Below are 7,070 nucleotides of genomic sequence, written 5' to 3'. Positions count from 1 at the left end.
TCCCTGTGAGGTTATTTATGAGCAGCAGGGAGGCTTTCAGGGTAGTATCATACAAGAAGTTGGAAGCTACCTGGAGGTAAATCCAGGCCTGTCTCATTTACTTGTGATCCACCAGAGAGTCTGGATCCAGAGGATGTGGCCAATGGTTAACATTTTGGATAGCCGTGGCTGAACCCAACAAAACTGGCTTTGTAACCAGCTCATGATTTCTCCAGAGCTTCCTATCACAAGAATCTTTCAGGAAAGCCACCATTCCACTAGGAAAGCTGACTTCTTCTGTGCATGGTGGGGACACCCAAGGTCTAATAACATCTCATAGGCAGGTGATTTTAAAATGTGCATTTTAGGACCAGGCAATCATCTGGCTTTCCCAAGATTCCATGAAATTCTCCTCAATGTCCATGTAGAAAGGAAAACAGATCGAGGACTTTTTCCTGGACTTGAACAGCCCCTTCAAGGTTTTCTTGGGAGTTCTCCTGCGGCAAAATCCAGTACTGTGCAAGGTCATCCCCAAACCAAACCATGACTTGAAAATCAGCACAGGGATGAAGGAGTGGTAGAAATTATTTCATTCTGAATTTCTTGCACAGCTTCTTTCGAAGGGGAGCACAAATTTGAGGAATGTTGCACTAAGCCTAGTACTCTTGGAGAACACCAAGTAGTACATATACATTGGGGTTCAGGACCTTAGGATTTCTCTTTACAGCTTTCTATGTTTGTTTGATGTATTTATTTATGGAGAAAGGCGTGGATATCCAAAGATTTCCTGCATCCCTCATACAAACCCTTCCGGATTTCTGAATGCTCATCATTTTTATTTTTTCTTGTTTCCTGATTGCTGTTAGTTATAACTGTGTGTGTGTGCGTGTGTAGACAAATAGATAGAGTCTGTTCCTGTTTTTTAAAATTTAATACTTGTTGCAAAGGAAAAGTATTTAACCACCAAAAGAGGGAAATGCAGCCCCAGGAAAAAATATATAAGAGCCATATTTCATAATTTCTCACAGGACAGTAATATATTTTCATAAACACTTAACTAGTGTAGTGCCATAAAATTGAAGGAATTACATTATGACCCAAAGCAAAGGGTAAAATGTACAAACTATTCAGTATTATGCAACCTGAAAACAACCACATTTTGCTTCTGTACCCTACAAGGCATTAATCCTACATGAAAGTAAGGAAGGCCTGTTACCAGGATCTCAGTAGCAGATGCGTTCACTTAAGGGCACGGAGAGATTGTAGCTATTTGTACAGTTGACAGAATGGCCATGTGCCTCACGAGTTTAACTCAGTAGGTCCAAATACTTTCTTATTTAATAAGAGCAGTTCAAGAAAATTACTGACATGCAATAGAAAAATCAAACCCTAAGTGATTCTGTCCTGGTGCAAATCAGAAGTAACTCCATTTTACTGGTGTAAAATTAGTGTAAGAGCAGAACCATGCCCAATACCTCTAAATACCTCCTGCTCTTTACACCAATAAAACTAGCCTTAGTTTTTGACCTATTCCGTTTTAGAAAATTGCTAGCTGTCTCAGGACATGTATTTGAGAAGCAATCAATCGTGTCTCTGAGCCAAAAGGGTTTAAAGGAAAATTATAGTTCTATATCATTGGCATCCATCCTGTATGAGAATTTTGCAGTGGATCATGATGTGATCTGGCAGCCTAAAGATCAATGTCAGATTGTGCCAAGAACAGGACTCTAGGGTAGACCAGAGCTTGGCTCCGGAACAGTTGATACCAAGATGCTCTGACCCAGCAAATCAAATCTGGACTAACTTCAGTCCAACAAGCTATATGTTTCAGTTACCTCATCTGTGTATCTGAAATGAATTAAAAGTGAGTTTTAAACTGCTGGGCTATGTGGCCCTCTAGTGACCATGATAACGTGTTGTACCGTAGCATTAATGCTCAGTTTGATTTGGAGAAGCAAAAATTAACAGCATTAGAAGTCTCCATGGAAGTACGGTATATTTTAGACAAGCATCTAATAATAAATAAAGTAAACAATTAAGTAATAAGCCAATAAACAGAACAATGCATGGCCTGATTAAACAACACAGAGGCAAGCACACCCTTTTGTTAAATGATCTTCTTTCAAAAGCTTGAAATTGTCTTCTCTCCTTTGAGAATTGCCTCTCTATTTAGAAAGGGATGGGCAATTTCTGATTTAGTCCCAACCTCTAATTTAACTTCCTCCCAGCTGCCAAACTTCATCCCTGCCAATGCCAGGAACGAATCTCCTCTGCTAAACTCTTCCACTGCTGTCACCCAAACACCAAGCCTCCTCTAGTGGCACTCCATCAAATAAGCTCCAGACACATCCCTCTCTCAACAACTGAACCTACCTGGTACCCCCCATTGTAGTCCCCATCCAGCTCAATCCTTTTAACAGGGTGTCAAGGTTCCTTCCCCACTCTGAACGCTAGGGTACAGATGTGGGGACCTGCATAAAAACCTCCTAAGCTTACTTTTACCAGCTTAGTTTAAAACTTCCCCAAGGTACAAACTATTTTACCTTTTGCCCTTGGACTTTCGCTGCCACCACCAAACGTCTAACACCAGTTATGGGGAAAGAGTTCGTTTGGAAACGTCTTTCACCCCAAAATCCTCCCAAACCTTACCCCCCTTTCCTGGGGAAGGTTTGATAAAAATCCTCACCAGTTTGCATAGGTGATCACAGACCCAAACCCTTGGATCTTAAGAACAATGAAAAAGCATTCAGTTTCTTAAAAGAAGAATTTTAATAGAAGAAAAAGTAAAAAGAATCACCTCTGTAAAATCAGGATTGTAAATACCTTACAGGGGAATTAGATTCAAAACATAGAGAATCCCTCTAGGCAAAACCTTAAGTAAGACACAAAACGAGGAATCTACATTCCATTCAGCACAGCTTATTTTCTCAGCCATTTAAAGAAAACAGAATCTAACGCATATCTAGCTAGATTACTTACTAAGTTCTAAGACTCCATTCCTGTTCTGTCCCCAGCAAAAGCATCACACAGACCAAGAGAGAGGCTTTGTTTCTCTCTCCCTCCAGCTTTTGAAAGTATCTTGTCTCCTCATTGGTCATTTTGGTCAGGGGCCAGCGAGGTTATCCTAGCTTCTTAACCCTTTACAGGTGAAAGGGTTTTTCCTCCGGCCAGGAGGGACCCCAAAAGGTGTCTACCCTTCCCTTCACATGCATGACACAGGGTCCAATCCCTCTCCCAGCTGTTGAACTGTCCCATATGCCACAGGTGCTGGAACCAGGGGGCGGGGGCGGGGGTGGGGGGGGGTGCTGCCTCTACATACAGTATTTGCTGCCTCTTCCATACAGACTCTGCGGCTCTCGATACCCAACACTATAAGTTACATTTAAAGTAACCCATCTGATAACTCCCTCAGGCTCCTCCTGTTACATAAGACCTTGCCTGTCCTCATCTGCCTGAGGCACCTGCCTTACTTGGAGCTGAGAGGCTACTGATGCCCTAGGGTTCCCCCTCCCTCTACTGCTGACAAGACAAAGGGGTGAATCTCTGCACATAAGAGTGTAAGAATGACCAGATGTCCCTGGGCATGCTCATGTGTTCAAGCGGCTCACATCTAGCACACCCCTAGACAGGAGACGCAGACTGCTACATGGAAGGGACGTTTGGGGGCATGCGTGCTGCTTGAACACACGAGCAGGGACAGCTGCCAGTGAGCCTGGTGCCCGCACCAGTGGGCGGGTCCGGGGGGGGGAACTGTGAGTGGTACAGCCGCGCAGGAGGAGCAGGCAGTGCGGGGCACTGGGTCCTGGGAGCGGCGGGCCAACGTGCTGCTCCTTTCACTGCTGCAGTTCCTGGTAGAGCCCTGCAACTCCACGAATATCCACACCCACAGATATAAATTTGTATCCATGCAGGGCTCTAATTATCAAGTGATCCATCCCCTATTGTCCACCTTCTGGCTGTCAGAGTTTTATGGACACCCAGAGCATGGAGTAACGTCCCTAATGGCTAAGAGCCATTGATGGCCCTATCCTCCATGAACTTATCTCATTCTTTTCTAAACCAGTTATACTTTTGGCCTTCCCAACATCCCCTGGTAATAAGTTCCACAGGCTGACTTTGCATTTTGTGGAGAAAGACTTCGCTATATTACTTTTAAACCTGCTGCCTATTTATTTCATGGAGTGACCCCTGATTCTTGTGTTAGGCAAAGGGGTAAATAAGATTTCCCTATTCAGTTTCTCCACAACATTCATGATTTTATAGATCTCTACTATATCTCCTCTTAGTTGTCTCTTTTCTAAAATGAACAATCCCAGTCTTTTAATCTCTCCTCATATGGAAGCTGTTCCACATCCCTAATCATTTTTGTTGTCCTTCTCTGTACCATTTCCAATTCTAAAATATCTTTTCTGAGATGGGGTAACCAGAACTGCGGTATTCAGGTTGTGGGTGTACCATTGGTTTATACAGTGGCATTACAATATTGCCTGTCTTATTATCTATCCCATTCTGAATGGTTCCTACCATTATATTAGCTTTTTGAGTGCCATGGCACATTGAGAGATGTTTTCAGAGAACCATCCACAATGACTCCAAGATCTGTTTTGTGAGTGGTAGACCCCATCATTTTGGTTGGACAGTTGGAATTACTTTTTTGAATGTGCATTACTTTGCACTTATCAACACTGAATTTCATCTGCCATTTTGTTGCCCAGTCACCCAGTTTTGTGAGCTCCCTTTGTAACTCTTTGCAGTCTGCTTTGGACTTAACTATCTTGAGTAATTTTGTATTGTCTGCAAATTTTGCCACCTCTCTGTTCACCATCTTTTCCAGACCATTTATGAATATGTTGAACAACACAGGTCCCAGTACAGATCCTTGGAGGACCATGCTATTTACCTCTCTCCATTCTGAAAACTGACCATTTATTCCTACCCTTTGTTTCCTATCTTTTAACCAGCTATTGATCCATGCAAAGACCTTCTCTCTTATTCCATGACTGCTTACTTTGCTTAAGAGCTTTGGCGTGGGACCTTGTCAAAGGGTTTCTGAAAATCTAAGTACACTATATCTATTGGATCACCCTTCTCCACATGCTTATTGACATTCTCAAAGAATTTTAATAGATTGGTGAGGCATGATTTTCCTTTACAAAATCTGGGTTGACTCTTCCCCAACAAATTATGTTTATCTATGTGTCTGATAATTTTGTTCTTTACTAGAGTTTCAACCAATTTGCCTAGTAGGTTAGGTTTACCAACCCATAATTGCCAGGACTTCTTCTGGAGCCTTTTTAAAAATCAGCATTACATTAGCTATCCTCTAGTCATCTGGTACAGAGGCTGATTTTAGTGGTAGGTTACATACCACAAATTGTAGTTCTGGAATTTCATATTTGAGTTCCTTCAGAACTCTTGAGTGAATACCTGGTGACTCATTACTGTTTAATTTATTAACTTGTTCAAAAAATCTCTTATTGACACCTCATTCTGGGCCAGTTCCTCAGATTTGCCACCGAAAAAGAATGGCTCAAGTGTGGGAATCTTCCTCACATGCTCTGTGGTGAAGACTGATGCAAATAATTAATTTAGCTTCTTTGCAATGACCTTGTCTTCCTTGACTGTTCCTTTAGCACCCTGATTGTCCAATGGCCCCACTGATTGTTTGGCAGACTTTCTGCTTCTGGTGTACTTAAAAAAATTGCTGTTAGTTTTTGTGTCTTTTACTAGTTGCAGTTTGAATTTTTTTTTTTGACCTGCCTAATTATACTTTTACAATTGACTTGCCGGAGTTTATGCTCCTTTCTATTTTCCTCGGTGGGATTTGACTTTTAGTCTGAAATAACAAATTTTAGATCAGGGAAAAACAATCAGAAGGTAACAAAACTAATGTCTCCATGAAAGAGCACAGTGTATGTATCTTACGTACAGTCTGTAGCAACTCTGAGAACAAATGACTTCTAAATTCTCAGAAATGTAAAGGTGCCAAACTCAGAATCCCAGTTTCATAACTATGAACTCCATATTTATGATATATATTTTCCATGCAAGGTTTTGATTAAAAATGCAACCATTTTTCATTGTTTAACATTTCAATTTTTCCAACTTCAAATGTGTCCAAATACAGAGTAAAGCAAGATCGTGAAATTCATTTCATTTGTTAAATAAACTAGGATTTGAACCCAGGTTTCTAAAAATGAAAGGCCATTGCACTTGTGCATGGTGACACCCATTACCACCGCTTTCCAGTTCAACACAAATTGGAGTTGTTAACATAACATTTCAGTAGTTTTTTGAAAGTGCTGACAGTTCTTTCTACAGCAAGACCAGCTCTTTAAAAATAGATGCACAAATGTAGGGAATTTGTTTTGCTGCAAGGTGCAAACACCTTACCCGTGCCACATCCAAGTCCCAGAACATTTATAGTGGATTTTCTATTTCCAAGATGAAATGATCAGGGCATACAATGCATTACTCAATCATACTGTTAAGCACAATTGTATGTATTAATTCTATTAGCTTGCATATTATCTATGCTAATGTAGCTAAAAAAGGTATATATTTAGTATATTTTTCTGCAGAATTACTTTAAACTTATCACACAAATTGGCCTAGAAATGTGACCATCTTCTTGAAGCCCTGCCTATAACATACTATGACACATGAGCATGCCTGATATCCACTGCTAACCCATAAGTCAAAGTACAGTTCTACAGAGAAGCACAACTGGCATCAGAATATAGTATTTCTCTTCCGTTACCAGATATTTTTCTTGCAGCTGGGACTTTCTACAGTACCGTATTTCATTCATTGGCATTTATATATACACCTGTACAGCCATATACTCATGCCAAAGGGAGTGGAGTGCTGGGCTCTAGGGTAGTATAGTGCCTTTAAAGCTATCAAGAATTTGATTCCTTTGGCAAATTTATGTTTTGCATGGGAAATAGTACAGAACAGCCTCATCTCCCAACAGAGACCCTCCCTCTAAAAATCCTGGCCATTCCTTTCTGATCTGCAGAAGTGGTTATCTTACATAGCGAAATTCCCTCTGCAGTTCAGCTACAGAAATTATCTATCACATCCCCTCC

Source organism: Eretmochelys imbricata, chromosome 11, assembly GCF_965152235.1.
Source record: "Eretmochelys imbricata isolate rEreImb1 chromosome 11, rEreImb1.hap1, whole genome shotgun sequence".
In the NCBI taxonomy this organism is placed as follows: Eukaryota; Metazoa; Chordata; order Testudines; family Cheloniidae; genus Eretmochelys; species Eretmochelys imbricata.
This window is presented reverse-complemented; position numbering follows the sequence as displayed.